Consider the following 17,047-nt stretch of genomic DNA (forward strand, 5'->3'; position numbering starts at 1 on the left):
CCTTCGTGCAGACAGGTGGCTACAGCAGTTACACACATGCACATGGAAGGTAGGTCCATGGCTGTTGAATGCTAACAGTACATAAGGTTCCCTCTGTACTGGTTACCCATGACAACTATCATATCATACAGTAGTCCATGTGTCATGTATGTCATTACACATGTCCACCAATTGCAATGCCTACAAACATGGCTAAATGACAGGACCTACACACACATGTACATGTAGTGGTGTGCGTTCAGCTACCATGCATGTGCAGTAGCTGATGTTTGCAGGTGACGTGTGTCTTACTACAACATGCAGTTGCAATGCAGCTCCATCATTGCCAACTGTATATGGTGATATACTGACAGTATGGTAAGATGTACATCAGGTATGGATGGATGTGTGGACATAACTAAGTGGTGGACCATCTTTGCAGATGGATGTTTGCTGAGGACAGCTCACAGGTGTATCACAAGCAGTCCTACAATAACATGTGCAAACACTAAGCTTTGTTTCTGTTAATTGAAGGGGAACACATACAACCTACACAGCGGTCAGGGTGTCACTGACTGTAAATCACTTGACACCTGTAACACTTAAGACCTCCCATGTGCATATATCAGCACAATTGCCAAAGGTAGCACTGGTACACATTGTAATGCGGGCAATACTGCTGCATGTCTGTTATACATGTCAAAAGATAGCAGGTATTTGATTTGCAGTACTGCCATGTGTGTTTGCTTGTGTGTCCATATATGCCACGTATGGTGGGGAATACATCCCAATTGTTACTCACTCTCCTGTACACTGTCATAGAGATCTGTACATACTGCATTGTAGAAAGCAAGACATAGGTGGGGTGGGGTGTGTATCACACATATGTGAGCTATCTGTGTGTGTATGACATAGGTGCATTCAATTGTGGACTCCACAGTGTGTGCATGTGTGTGTGTGTGTGTGTGTGTGTGTGTGTGTGTGTGTGTGTGTGTGTGTGTGTGTGTGTGTGTATGTATGTATGGCTGTCTGGTCCATGGAGTCAGGATGTATGTTACCATAGTGAACAGATAGGACCCCTAACCCCTCCAGGTGATGCAATCTACTACCCTGTTGATGCCGTCGATCTTAGGCATTACTGACTACCTGTAAATGTGTATTCTCTGTGTCACGTCATGTGGGTGCACAGTACTATAATGGTGATTACCACATAGACAGGGGTCCTCACCTCAACACTATCAAGTGTGTGTGTGTTACAGTGTCGTTGACCTCGTGAGTGTGGGCGTGTTACTGTGTGTCTGAATACATGTGTGCGAATACCTGTGTGTGTGTGTGTGTGTGTGTGTGTGTGTGTGTGTGTGTGTGTGTGTGTGTGTAGTTGTGCGTTCTCATCCTGTAATGTGAATGTATATTATTGCTACACAGTGAGGCCTCAAGCTATCAACTGGCCTCTACCCTTGTCATCAGCTAGACTGCTATGTAAACTCCCTGCCCCATGTAACTGTACCTGTGATGTCACCCGGTATGGATGTCACGTCTCTAGCCACTGTAGCTTAGTACACAGCTCCCATGCTCCTGGATCAGTAGATGTGTAGACATCTTTGGAATGTCAACCTTTCTAACAGTGAGGTTGAAGCTACGAATAGCATAATGGTATTGCCATACATACCTGTGAGTAGTCCACATTTACATATGGGAAACTAACTGCAAACACTGACACTCAATGGCAAATGCAATTAGACTTGAAGGAGGGAAGCAGGACATCATGACCAACATGCTATTACTGTTGTTACCAAGACACATACTGTGAACAAAAAACAATGCATTCTAAACCTGTACTACATGGTATGTCTACTGCGTGTCAACAATACACAACAATTGTAATCTACACTTATCTCCCTATTCTGTTCACCCTGTGCATCAGACCATATGAGCATTTCCCTGCACCAATGGTGTGGATGACAGAGATGCGGACAGGCATCATCATATGCACAAGGTGATAATGTTTGCCAGAGGCCTAGGCTGCACCAGGGGATGACATCATGTGAGCAGGCATGTGAGGTAGCTCATTCACGTAGACCTGAACCAGGTGACGTAGCTGGCCTACGTCCAAGTGCCCTATGCCTCACTCCTACCAGATGTTCCAGCATAGACAACTCACGCTCGTGGATTGTCATGTCACGGTCAAGGATTCCAACCATGTCACCCAATCATCTGTCCAAAACATCAGCAATCTGCTGTTGGGAATATGCCATTGCCTGTATGTTGTTGTTTAAAGAATGGATAGCAGCCCTCTGAAGCCTCTTCCCTTCTCTGTCCTGCCATTCAGCACGTGCCTGTGCTGCCATTACAGCCTGAAACATGCGTCTGGTGACACCAGCTGCTGCACTCTGTCCTGCAGGGGCATATCGGCCAGAGGTCCTCCTACAAGCAGCACTGGCCACATGCCTGTGTGGCCCATCTCCAGTCATTTGCCTGACACCATGGTGTAAATACACACCTTCCATAGCCACCACACTTTCCTGTTCCAAGCTACCACATGCCAACTGTCCTTCCTCTATGGCCACTGGTGATGGGGTATGTGTTGGCATGAGATCTGTGTGTGGGGATGAGGGGGATATAGGTGGAATGGCAACCAATGGTACAGATTCAGCCCCTGACAACCCTGTCTGTGCCTCAATCATATGTTCATCATCACTGCTAGAGTCTGTGGGGACACTAACATCAGATGGACCGCAAGAGGGTAACGCACCTACATCACCTGTAAGGGCAGACAAAGACTCTACATTACAATACAGACACACACCATGCATGTGATTTGACAGAAGGCATGCAACATGCATGTGATACAGCAGATGGCATGCAGCTCAGACAATAATAGTGGTAGTTATCATACATCCCTGGGTTGCACACAACAGCATGCATGTGTCATAGCAGAAGCGATGCATTTCACACAATCATGGTAGTAAGCATGCATCCCTGCTTTACACCATGTGGACCAGCACAGGTTAACAGTATACACATGGCTGATGTGTGATATATGACCGTGACATTAACATGTAGCATGACATGTAATCTGCTGACGTGTGCATTGACATGCATACATGTTTAACACAATGGTGTCCTGTCACATATACAGTGGGGTAATGATGTCACATTGCAGTGTTGTCTGTCCGCCCTACAGATAAAATGCACATTTAGTAGATGTGCATGACCATTGCAGGGTATTATGAGGCATCTATATTGCTATACAGTGTGAAGTACAGACACAGTGCCATTGCATGGAATCATGAGATGTCTCTATTGCTATACAGTGTGAATTACAGACACAGTGCATAGCCATGACTGTGTGCATACACAATACATATATACTGTGGATTGTGACCCACGTCGCTGAGGTGTATACACACTAAACCATAATGTGGAATGTGTGACACAGGTCACTGAAGGCCATATGGATGACACCCCTGCACATCTGAAAACATATTTTAGCTGCCTGGCAACCATGTCCACACATGGCAGACTTGTCAATACACCATGTCCCACATGATATTTGTGTAGCACACACATGAGGTGCATGGCTGACAGTGATGTCCAACAGCAGCAAGGGAAATGTATTGTATCTGTGGCCTGATGTGGTTGTCTGTGTATGTATGTGGATGCTGTACAGGTGACTACTGTCATGCTGTGACACAGTCATGATGTTCAACAGATCTTATGTGGTCGAATGATGTTACGCCTCCACAAGCTGTGCACAGGCCTGTAGGATGTCCAGTGTTCCATATCTACAATATAACCATTCAACAAAGGCTATAGTTGGACCATGTGTAGCCAATGTACAACAGAGTGTATACACAAACACATCACATCTACTGTGTGTTGCTACATGTCTCTGGCCATCCTCCATGGTCATGTGTGAACATGTGTTGGCCAAACGGTTGTGATGGCCATCTAGCTCACATGTCTGTGTTGTCCCATATGACATACACCCATAGATGTCATATACTCCACTGTCCACAGGGTTATGCAGACAAGGGGTTGTATGTTTGGTATGTGGGGTATGTTTTATGGGATAGTGAGACAATGTTGCAGCTGGCCCACTACATGTCATGAACTTGTCAGATGGCACATCACAATGTGTGCACTCATAGCAGGGGCATAATCCACAATGGTGAATCCTGTGGGCTGCCCATACTCCAGCTCACTGTGTAGTACTGTTTGCGTACCCCACATGGTTAGTTCTGATGTGTAGTACATGTTCCTACATTGAACAACACCTCCACCGTTATATGCACAGCTGTCCACACATCTAGTAATGACAGCTTCTGAGGTTTCATGTCGGTGTTTCACTTAGTTTGTAAGTATTGCACATGGGTAGCCATTGTGATGGATTGCAGATGTGACCTGTATATTGTGACTGGACCATACATTATGTGTACATGTGTTAAATGGCAACATGGTGAATAGATCTGTGCATTAACATGTCTGATACTTATAACTGTCTCACCTGCAATGGCCTGCTGTCTTAGCGGAATGCCAGTGGTACCTATATAGGGGTGACACAGCAGTATGATCATTATCCATGCCTGTATGACAGCTACAGGGTGCACTGTGCATGTTAATACATTCGCCAGTACAATAGGATATACTATGGAGTATGCACATGTGTGCATACACAGAGTAGCATACTATAGTATGCGGCATGTGTGTATACATGCCTTGCATATGATGTTACATTACATATTGCACAGTGACACATGCAACTATATGGGATATAATAATTATATGTGCAGTAGTGACTTACCAGGCAACTCCAGGCTCGGTGGTTGAGAGACACCCACCTCCACGATGTCAGCTAAGGCTTGTGGATGCTGTTTTGCTGGTGTTCCCAGGTTGGCCAGTAGCTCCTCGGTACATGTGAGTGGGGGCTGGGTCGGTGGCCCACCACCTGTTGCACCTTGTTCCCTGGCGATTGCATTTGCACGCTGTTTCACGCATCTGATTAGGTCCATGCAGTGTCTGTGCACCTGCTGGTATGTGCAGTTATGGCCACCCACATCATTAACCCTCCTGTGAAGTTCCTGCCACAGGTCATCCTGCTGCTGTGCATCCTGTGACACATGGCTAAACAGGACATCATAGTTGTCTTGGAGGTAAGGTGTAAGGGCCTCATCCTCCAAGCGTGTATAGGCTGGTAGCCTTGCTCGCGGCATACCTGGTAGACATAATGATGGAGAAAAGTCACAGTATCTCAGAGATGCACAGAGATACAGCTGCACATACATGTGCATCACATTTATTACATATAAATAGTTGTCTTTGCAAATCTTCATGACACTGACACCACTAACATGTTTGTGTCACACACGTGACACCCAATGGGGATTGGATATTATCACCATAAATGTGTGTCACCTGATTACGTTGCTCATACTCCATGTGGATGCTGTCTTGATGTGGGCATGTCTGTTTGCCTGTACTGGTGTTTCTTACCTATCAGCACATGCCTGGATCTGTCCACATTAATGCTGTTGGCCTTGATGCTGTGTATATGTCACATATAAACACATACACTGCCTTAATGGACATGACCTGTGACACTGCAGACATGCACATGGAAGGGTTTACATGCATGTGTTTTGCCATATACATCTACACGGCACTGTACAGCAGTTCAACATCCTGCCACGTATTGCCTGTGTTGCACATGTGCTATACATGGTACACTGGCTAACATGATGGTATTTGCAGGGATGGTTATCAACTATAGCATGTATGGCCAAGGTCATCTAGTAGTCTGTATGCCCTGGGCCATGTATGAGCCTAGGATGTAAGGTTATCTAGCTGTAGCCGACAGCTGTGTTTCCGGTGCCAGGTGAAGCAGTGCCACATAACTGATCCACATGGTTAATGATATATCTACCATGCAGTCATCACACCATGTCTGACAGAGGTGAAATGTGCAGCTTTGCTGGACAGGGTTGCATAGTATGGCAGGAGTATGTAATGTGTATGGCACAAGGATCTGTCCAGCATGTGGCGATCCTTGTACTAGGAAGGTGGATGTCCATGACGTATGTATTTGAGATCAGGATATGTACGTGTAGCATGTCCAACATCACAGTGTTGGACATGACTTTATGCAGGGTAGGCATCATGCTACATAGTGGAGATGAGGATTGTGAAGGTTGGTGTCAGCCATCCAAAAATGGCCAATACCCCTTAAAGGTGATATGTGATCCAATACAGTTCACTTGAGTGATGAGTATGGCTAAACAATGATCTCTATATTAATGGATGGCACCCTGTCATGACTAGGGTTGCCACTTATGACTACCTAATAGGCTTGGTGACGTCACTAGCTCAGAGAGGTAAACTGCACAGCAGCATCCCTTACACACAGTGTCCATTATGTTGACCGCTGCCTAGGTGGTAGTTCATGAGTACAGGGTTATTAACCTAGCGGTGACAATGCAATATGCAGCTGTCAGATTGCACACATATGTCACATACCTCACCCACAAAGCCCCTTTTGTATGTTGTCCACAACACTGAGTCAGCTATTGCTCCTAGGTCATAGCCATTCACATACTTACATAGGCAGATGCCTCCTGTTTGTCTGTGTGGCATGGGCTATAATGAGGGGGAGTACAACAAATTAACCCTTTTTTACTGTAGCTGGCACTGGTGTGATATGCACATATTAATCAGGCACCTTCTGTAGTGTTGGTTCTGTCAACAGTCCACTAGCAGAACACTCCTGTGACATACGAATGTACATCTAGTATACTGAGTGTATGTGGAACACAGTATGGATGATGATGTCCTATGACCTGTCACAGGTATGATATGCAGTGTGAAATCATCCGTACTGTCATCTACATCTGTACTGCTAACAACATATACGTTGATTAAGGTTCATGGCCTTTCAGACCAGACTCAGCAGGGTAGTATTGTAGTGCCACCCATTATGAGTGGTGTCTCCACTTTGTGGGTTGTGATAACTGTTGGTGTGCACCATTCAGTGTTTTCACAGACTGACATGAAGCTATGTTTTACATGATGTGTATGTGTAGAGGAAACTGTTCTGCCATATGTGTATGATACAACCAGGGATGTGGACAGGTCCCATGCAGCCTGAGTGCACCTTGTACCATCATAGTTATGGTTACAGGGGCTCTGTAATGTACATGGATATATGATTGTGTACCTGTTGGGGGGCAGTGTGTTTATGTTATCCAACACCCTATCTGTATTGCTTATTCATGCTCAGCACTTGTTCAGAACATGTAAGCACTACATGAGTTACTAATTACTATAGCACTCAATCCTCCTCATTAACTACAGGTAAACACTTTTTATACTTACATTTCCCACTTGCTTAGAGTAAAACAGCTCTTGTACACACTTTCCTCACTTATCTAGTGGGAAATAGTTATATATTCAGGCATGTCCAAGTGTCAATTCCCACTGTTCTCGCCTGTCTGTATGATGAATATGGGCATCATGAGGCAATATAGAAATTGTCTCGTGTACACAGTCAATACTCCCCTCCTAACATCCAACACTACAATCTGTGGGAGATGCACATATCTAGCCATGCTGGAGGTAAAGCTCTCTCCAACTCAGTCTGAACCTGACAATCATGTGAGGATGTTAAACTTTTGCACCACACCACACTCATCACATAGTCTCACTAGATCCCCACCACCACAGGCCACACATAGTAAGACAACAACATTTGAGGAGCCTCTCAATACTACTCTGTCTAGGCAACAGAGAACTCCAAAGCAGAAATGCAGGCAGCCCTCATCACCCAACATAACACCAATTACTTATAGCCCACAGACTCAGTATGCCCATCAACCACAACCAATAGGGCGAAATAATGTACCCAACACACTAGCCATAGGTGACTCTATAGGCAGTCACACTGATGTCCCACTCACCAGGCTACACAAGGAGATAGTTACTGTCAGCTGCCTGTCAGGTAACAGGATCCACAACATAACCTATGCACTCAGGTCACTCCTCAACAGGTACAATATGACTGTGTCATTCTCCATGTTAGTGTGAATGCCCTGAGATGTACCTTCCTGGACTACATGTAAAGAGACATGGAATAGCTCTCCGATCTTGTAGCCCAGGCAGGTATTGCCCTAGCACTGAGTAGCATTCTGCCATCATCCAGACTGATAACGCAGTATAAGGACAAAATGATGTACTTCAACAATTGGCTATGCTTCTGGTGTCATTCCAAGGGTATCCAGTATCTGTCTGCCTTGAATGACATGGTCGACAGAACACGATGCTTTGGCACAGATGGCCTGCACCTGTTGGCCCTGGGATTCCAGATAATGGCTAAGGCTCTTGCTGCTCCTATAGTGCCTGTTTTAGGCACGGTTCAAATAACATATTCACCACCATAACAGGAACAGGCAAGCAAAACCTGAGGGTAATGCTACTCAATGTTTGACGTCTTCATCTCAAACGCACTCACCCGAGGCATTCCTTGTAATGAACCACTTCTGTGCAGTGACTGGGACCTGCTTCTAGGCTCCTGAGAGCACCCCTGCACTACCAGGCCATTACTCGTACCACACCTTTCAGTCATGTAACCAGGACCGGAGCACTCATGGCGGAGGTGTGTTCATATTTCCTAAGGATATCCACACCTCCAGGCTAGTTGCTTAGCACAATGCATCCGAGGATATCCAAGTGCAACTAACTCTGGCCATAACTGCTATACAAATTGTAGCTTGCTACAGATCCCCCACCATACCCCACAGTTAACGGTCCTCACTTCTTGGTGTACTGGAAAGTAGGATTCAAACAGAAACACTACTGATGTGCAACTGACACTATCCCATCATTAACTGGGATACCTACTCATGTACCGACACATTAGGCCAATGTTTTCTGGGATTCATAACCTCCAATCACCTGGGTCAACCTATCCACACCACCACTAGGGGCAACAATATCCTAGACCTGGTCATTACCAAAATGTGTGACTGGTGTTCCACACCTGGGGTTATCTCCTCGTTGGTCAGATCAGAACGTACACTAATCACCCTTGTTATCCACATCCTGGCACCACACCCTTTACAGCAAACACAGTACAATATTTCTACAAAGCCAACTTCAGGCTTCTTATGACAGCAGTAGTAAATGTCATGACACGCGTGCAGATGGACAATACAGTCACAACTGCTGAATCATACACAACTGCACTTAATTAGCACTTACATGACTGCATGGACCATGCTATCCCAAACAGAACCATGACGGTACCCACCAGAAAATGGAGGCCATTCTGGTGGTCCACTGCCATGGACATAATGTACAACAGAAGGAGGAGACTGTTGCAAAGTAGAGTACAATCCCATGAGTGGAGGAGCTCCCTTGTCAGCCTCAGTAAGAATCTGAGATCCCTTATCACATCCTCCAAAGCTAACTATGTAAACATAACCACGACTAATTCCAAGGACTACCACAAAGCATTCTAGAGGTATATCACTACTCTCGATGGTGATACCCACATCTGCTCTGACATACAGCAGTAAGGCATGAACATTACAGAACCGACTGATATTGGCAACATCCGGACAGATAGGTTCAGTGTTAACTTTACACCCCTCTCACACCCTAAAGGGCCCATATCTATACAGGAACGATGCAGACTCCCTGCAATCACAACTACGCAGTTCAAAGCTGCACTCTCTAAAGCCAGGAATACAGCATCCATGTGACTGTACAACATCCCAGGCTGTGATTTCCACAAACTTCAGAATGAAGTGGCTCCCCACTTAAGCTCCATATTTAGTAATAGCCTTACATCAGGCATTGTGGCCCCTGAATGGCACACAGCAACAGTTATCACACTCCACAAAGGTGGTGCCACAATGGACCAGGGGAACTATAAGTTACAATTGGCATCCCCTGGGCTTGGTCATAGGGCCCTTCATGTTTCGTACATGCTTCTCTTAGGTACAGGCTAGCACAGGAGGACTTACCCTTAAAAGGTTTGCAGACAACTGCAAACTAGGGGCCATGATTGATTCCCCAGCTGATACAGACACCCTCCATAAGGGTGCCACTGGGACGGATACCTGGTGTCAATAACATGGCCTCAAACTGCATGCCACAAGGTGCATAGACATCCCCATTAGATTACACCAATCACCCATGGACTATCACATAGGTGGTAGTCCCCTACATACATAAGACGTAATAAGGGATCTTAGAACCCAAGTAGATAGCATTCACTCCTTTGATAACCATATTGGCAAGGTGGTGTGGAAATCCTTCTACATGGCCCCCCTAATCTCTAATGGGTTTGTAGCCAGAACAAAGGCAGCCATTGCGCCTCTCTACTCATGACGTATGAAACACATTAAAGGGTACAACACCCCATTTGGGATGTATCTTACGAGACAACAGCAACGGCTTGAAATACCACAACATTACCACACCAAGAGGAATACTGACCTTCAAAGGATGACATATGCAGCCCAACATCAGAAACCCCAACTGTACTCGTTTGCATACCGCATACTCAGAGGTAATCTCTGCTGAACATACAAGGCCCATGTCCAAAGCAGTATTGATGGATATGTTCCACATAAGCAAAAGCCCCTGAGAACCACATGCTCTGGGATATGTACCTAAACACAACGATGACTAGGACGTGCAGGAGGGATACATTCCTGACCCGGACACTTCCCATGCTTTAGAACATGATTCCTATGTACATCAGGCAGGAACCCCCACTAGCACTCTTCAAGAGATATCTCAGTGGGTGTATGGGAGACAAACATGTACACCAGGGATCACTGCAGTGGCTCTGCTGTGCAGAGGTGCAGGAAACTAATGGCTCTGCTGTTCACAGGCACAGGAAACTAACATTGGGAGGTGCCACAAGTTAAAACACTGTAGCTAGGCTTATGAATGGCCTTGGCCAGACAGCATAGTACCTAACTATGAACCTATTACATGTCCTTTGTGCATGGATAATTGACTAGCTCTTCCATTTCAATTAGCTATCATGCTGATACACTGTCTGGTGACTACAAGTCATATGTATCCTGTTATTGTGTATTGTACATGCCAATAGACATACCTGATGTTTGCATAACATACAGTAATGCTATGTAAAATGTTAGACATATCTGCCTACAATACTGTACATTACACATTTTTGCCACAATATCCCACAATGCAAATCATAATTACACAGCAGGGCCACCTTCGACATGTTATTCTCAGTTATACGCCCATACATATGCCTACTGTTACAGTATATCAACATATACTATACCCTGTTATGGCACGTACTTGTTGGACCAACCCTGCCACTGACAGTGGCTGGAGTGGAATTGTTGTGTTCAAAGTCCTTCTATAGCATCCCTTGTGGTGTATGAGGTGTTTACCTTGCGGCCTACAGCAGTACACACAATTTCTACGAGCGTTACTATGCTCAACAATACATCACTACATAATACCTTTTCCCACTATATGCATTGCGTACACTTTAATTATTACAGAACAGGTACTACATACACTGACATACTGAGTGTTCTACATACCTTATTAGTAACCCGAGTTGTCATTGACGGTAATATAAATCCTATTTGTTTTGTGTTGCAATCCTCGATGTAATGTTTTTCTGGTATGTAGACAGTTTGAATGTATGACAAGCCATCCTTTTATACTTAGATATCAGTAACATGTGGTATCCTGCCACCAACTGGTGTTCCAGAGTAGATGATTACATGCACATCAGCCGTGCAATGACATGGCAACAGTTGTGTATAATTGAATACTCTACTTGGGCGTTGTCCCTTTGCCAAACCTTCGAGGAAGACGGCCTGGATGTGTTGTTTGTGATGAAATGCAACAGCTGTATGGAGACACACAGAGATATATTAACTTCATGGCCTCTGTGGATTGTGTGTAATGGCTAGATAATGTAGTTCTACATGTGAGTCTAGCTGTTATATTTCTGAACATTGCTACTTCTGCAGGGTTTGTACCTGATACAGCTGCAAATGTTTAGGTCTGGCAAGGATGTTTGGGCAGCTCAAGGCTGTGTGGCTATGCATAGAAGATTAGGTGCTCTGAACTGTGCTCACCTGTCATCTTTGGTATACTGTACATGTGTATCATACTGTGCTGTTAATCAGTAATTGGTAACACTTCCTGGTGTACACACAGCCATCTGATATGGGATTATTGCAACCAAACCCTGTAACATCGGCATCTGTTCCATTGTACAACAGCAATGATTTCACATAGGGCCATTATAGTGTGTCTCTGACAAGGTATGTTAAGACTTCTGCAAATGTCATAGAGTGAGTGAATGTTTGAACTGCATTTATACATATTCGATATGTGTGTGAGGGCATTCGGTATTTGGTAATATCCTATTTATATGTACCTCCATGGTTCTGTAGATGTTGTTAACCTATCTATATATTTGCATATATATGTATATCTATATATATCGACATATATCTCTCTATCACCCTTTCTCTATCTCTATATTATATATAGAGAGAGAGAGAGAGAGAGAGAATACACCTTTCATTGTGTACATGGCAGTGTATACTATTTCCCGAAGTCTGCCCTTTTGTGTTTTAACCTGTCACAATATACACCTGCCGTTGGTATATCTCAGGTAGCTTAGTGGAAGGTTATTGTGAAGATTGTGTACATGGTTGTGTATTCTACTCCTGGCAGTGGTCGTTTTACCTCTCAGAGCAGGCACTATTAGTACAAGGGTAAATAACGCACATTTCAATGGTTCTGGGCAGCTTTGCAAGTGATCTGTGTGATATTCAGCAAAGATTAGACCTGTGTTGCACATATCCATATAGTCATGTTTAAACACCGCTTACTGGCACTTACTGGTGCAAAAACCCACTAACATGTGCTTAAATGTGCTCTAATGACCTGCATCGAACATCCATTATTTGGGACATCAGAATTACTTAACAGCCCTTGCAGGTCGTAGAACTGGGACCATGAATGACACAGTCAGTGGCTTTACCACTGAGGCATCTGGGATATGTACAAGTGTTATGGTGTTTAGTATGTAGAGTGTACTATGGCTGTTCCTCTATACTGCAAACAAATGTGTAACTCAGTTGGTGTACATATGGATGATACCTGTTAATGGTATGTCCAAGTGAGGCTTAATGGATATGCTCCAGCTATGGGAATCCATGTCACAGTGAGCCACACACTGTAATGAGCTGCACCTTGTCACAACCATAACTGGAGAATGCTGAGGTGACAGATACATGTCATGGGTACTCCCCATGCTTTGGAACTACATCCCTGATTACATTATATGGAGCCCCTCATTAACACACCAGGGAATCCTTGCAAAGTGGGTGGGGAACAGTGGTTACATCCCAGGGATCCCACAATTGGCTCTGCTCCACAGAGGGACAGTTAGTTAATCAATGGGGTGGTGACAGCAGACGCATTTTGGCTAGGCTTATGAATGGCCTCTGACAGTTAGGCATGTACCTAACAATGTACCTAGGAACCTATACACACAGTATCAACACATGCTGTTAGCTTAATTTACTGTTCAGGTATTGACTTACCTTGTGCCAATAGCAGTTGTGTGTGCAATAGTTGAGGGCTGCCTATGTAGGATGCACACAGTAGACCACCTATACATGACAATTTACAGGTGGTCATGTGTGTGTGCCATCCATATTTACTATGTGTGCAGGTGGAGAAGTGTGTCAGTCCATAGGGGCCTACACTGTCAGTGTATGTGCTATACGTTCCCTCTTTGCCAAGGCATGGGCATACTGGGCACGCCTTCGTCTGCCTACTGGGGCTGCAACAGGGTGTTTGTGGTCTAAATCCCTCTGTGCCTGTGGTGCCCTTGGCAATTGCAGTGGGCTGTGAGGGCCTTCACCATTATGTCCCTGCTGCAGCTGTTTCCGCAGAATCATATTATGTAGCATGGCACATACTATGAAGATGTGGGCACATGTGCCTGGAAAGTACTGCAAGGCTCCACCAGATATGTCCAAGCAATGGAACCATGATTTTAGCATCCCAAACACATGCTCTATGATGATTCTGGTTTGTGTGTGTGCCTCATTATGGCATTCTTGCATGGGTGTGTGTGCATTTCTGATGGGAGTCATCATCCATGGCTTCAGTGCATAGCCAGCATCCCCAACAAGGTAGGCATATGGGATGTCCCTCCTGACAAATACCTGTTACAGCTGTGAGGCATGCCAGATGTAGGAGTCATGGTAGCTTCCAGGGCTGCCAGCACACACATCCATGATAATGCCCTGGGCATTGCATTTGACCTGGCAGTTGATGGAGTGGTATCTCTTGCTGTTTATGTAGCACCTACCACGCTGACCGGGTGGTGACTTGATGTGTATGTGCGTGCAGTCTATTGCACCCAGTACCTCCAGGTAGTCTGCCACACAGTGGAAGAGGTGCATATTGCTGGCCATCCTGAGTTTGGGGGAAGTATATATGCTCATTGGCATGTGGTAACATGGCATCCAGGAACTGGTGGAGTACCCTGGATGCTGATGCCTGTGAGATCCCCATGATATCTCCAGTTGGCCTTTGAAAGGTACCTGTGGCTAGTATTCTCAAGCTTACACATACCTTCGTGTCCACTGGTTTGGGTTCCCCTCTGTTGTTTCTGGCTCTGATGCGTGGCTGGCACAGCTCAACGGTTTGCTGTATGATGTCCCTGTCCATCCTGTAACACTCTACTATCTCCGGATCATCTAGCTCCTGGTAGGTTACCCTTGGTCTGAACACTCTTTTCCTCCTCAGGTGCCTGAGGATTTGTCAGCATCATCCTCCACACCACCTTCAGTCTCCAACACATGCTGATGAATCAAAGCTATGGCAGCTCCCAACATGTGCATTTTAAAAGTTCCCTGTCTGTTTACACCAATGGTGCAGTGTTTGGGAATACACAAGTGTGTGTGAGGTGCCTTCACACTTTATACTATTGTGCTTTGGAAGCTGATGATGTCATAGGATGTGTATGTACAATCTGAGCTGCAGGGTATCTTACTTATGGGTTTTACCACAGGTACTGCTATTGTGGGGCCTTTGGTGTTGAATTACACTTGGCTGATGTGGATCAGCTCTTGCCCTTGCCTTCATTTTTCAAACCAATTCCCCTCCCATTGTCAGGCATGCATCCAGCAGCCTGCTTTCTTGTTTTGTACTTTCCCAAACCAGGATTGTGTTGCGAAATGTGTTCTGTAGCCAATCTACTGTAGGTTTGCTTTGTTCTGCTGTGACAGTTCTCTTTTCTTTGCAATCCAGAACTTCCCCTTTCCTGTTCTGCAGGTTTCTGCTAGCAGCCTTGTTAGCTACTGTCAATGGCCCACTGTGAGTTAATAGGTGTTAATTACTTAGTTGTACTCCAATTACCCTTCTGTGGCATTTCCTTATTGTCTTTCCGTAACCTTCCTGATTCAGGTGTGGTGTGCGCCGCATGCAGCCGTTTACCGGGTTTCGAGCGCGTTGTCATCTGCCTACAGATGCGCTTTCGGTCACATTGTGTACTCTCAGCTAAGCAAAGCTATGGCTACATCCACACCCCTATCCTGCGGCTTTGCTTAGCAACAGGCAACCCGGATTAGAAATGCTCCAATGTGCTTACAGCTACGGCGGCACACCCCTCTCCTGGTGTCATGTATACCTCCAGGCCACTCCTCGGTGTTATACTGCTACGCTGTGTGGTACAGCCTTACGCCGGCAAGGCGTTTGTGATTCAATATTGCTTGCCTCATTTGCATGGCATTGACTACTAATTCCTAGTTACTGCACCGAACACTGTCACAGACCCTTAGCAACCCTTGTGCCTTGGTTGTGGTGTAGCATGCATACCATTGACTATTATGGCGAAATCATGATTTGTGTTACATTGCAGTTTTATGACATCTATATATATTTTCCTTGTGTTCCCATTTGCGCACCTATACACTGCGGTTGTATTTTGCATTAGTGTGGCCATGGCATTAAATGTTATTTTTTATGTGTTGTGCATGTTTTTTTACGCCATTGGCTGTATATTTAGCCATTGGCATATGTTAACTTTGTAATACATAAGTTTGGTCCACTTTCATGACTCCGATGTTCTGTTTGAAAAAATATAAACCGTTTTTTTTGGTTTACATTTCTGTATGCTTACGTTACGCCTGAACCACTAAATGAATCGCTATGTATCTTCATTTGCATGCTGCACTACTGTGCATGGGGTGATTAGCATACATGCACCGAGAGCTGCGCAGCTCTGGTGTACGCTGGTAGTGCACGTGGAATCGACTCATACCTGAATCACTCAGTGGCCATATTTGGCATTACAATGCCTACACTATGCCTGCACCTGGCGCAAGCTTCATGAATCCCAGGGTAAGAATGGTCACTCTGTGCTGACAATTTCTAGTGCTTACCTCGCTTTTTCACTGATTACTGGCTTTATCCTAACAGGGATATAGCACAACCCTGTTTATGGCAAAGCACATAATCTGAGAATGAATATTTTTTTCTCATTATCTTGTAACCAGCAATATGGGGCTCCTACAGAGTCAAGGATGATTGCCCCCTCCAACAATCACAGATATCATGGGTGCCTAAACTGCATATGATGTTGGTTTTAGTGGAGGGAATGTCCATCAGAAGGATTTATCTAAGTCAAGGACACTATGTCAGTTTAACACATTTTATAAAATTACAAAGCTTGCTACTTGAGAAAACATTGTTACTACAACCAGAGATATCTGTGAATTTCTAAAGCAGACGAAGTAGTAGTGCCAGCCCTTAAGATTCTTCATCCTATCAGTTGTTATCCACCCAGTTTACTAAGTACTCAAAACTGCTGTTTTAGCTTTTGCTGGTTTAGCAAACATATAACTAAATATCATAGTAAGATAACTTGATGTGGTTGAGGGGCCCTCCAAGACCAGGAGCTCCCAGTGACCACAGGCTTTGCTGGTTCCTAAAGCTGGCTATGTTTGTAAGAAGTGTGGCATCAGGGATCACTTTGCAAACA

The sequence above is a fragment of the Protopterus annectens genome, chromosome 6.part0, assembly GCF_019279795.1.
Source record: "Protopterus annectens isolate FY-2018-M chromosome 6.part0, PAN1.0, whole genome shotgun sequence".
NCBI classification, from domain to species: domain Eukaryota; kingdom Metazoa; phylum Chordata; order Ceratodontiformes; family Protopteridae; genus Protopterus; species Protopterus annectens.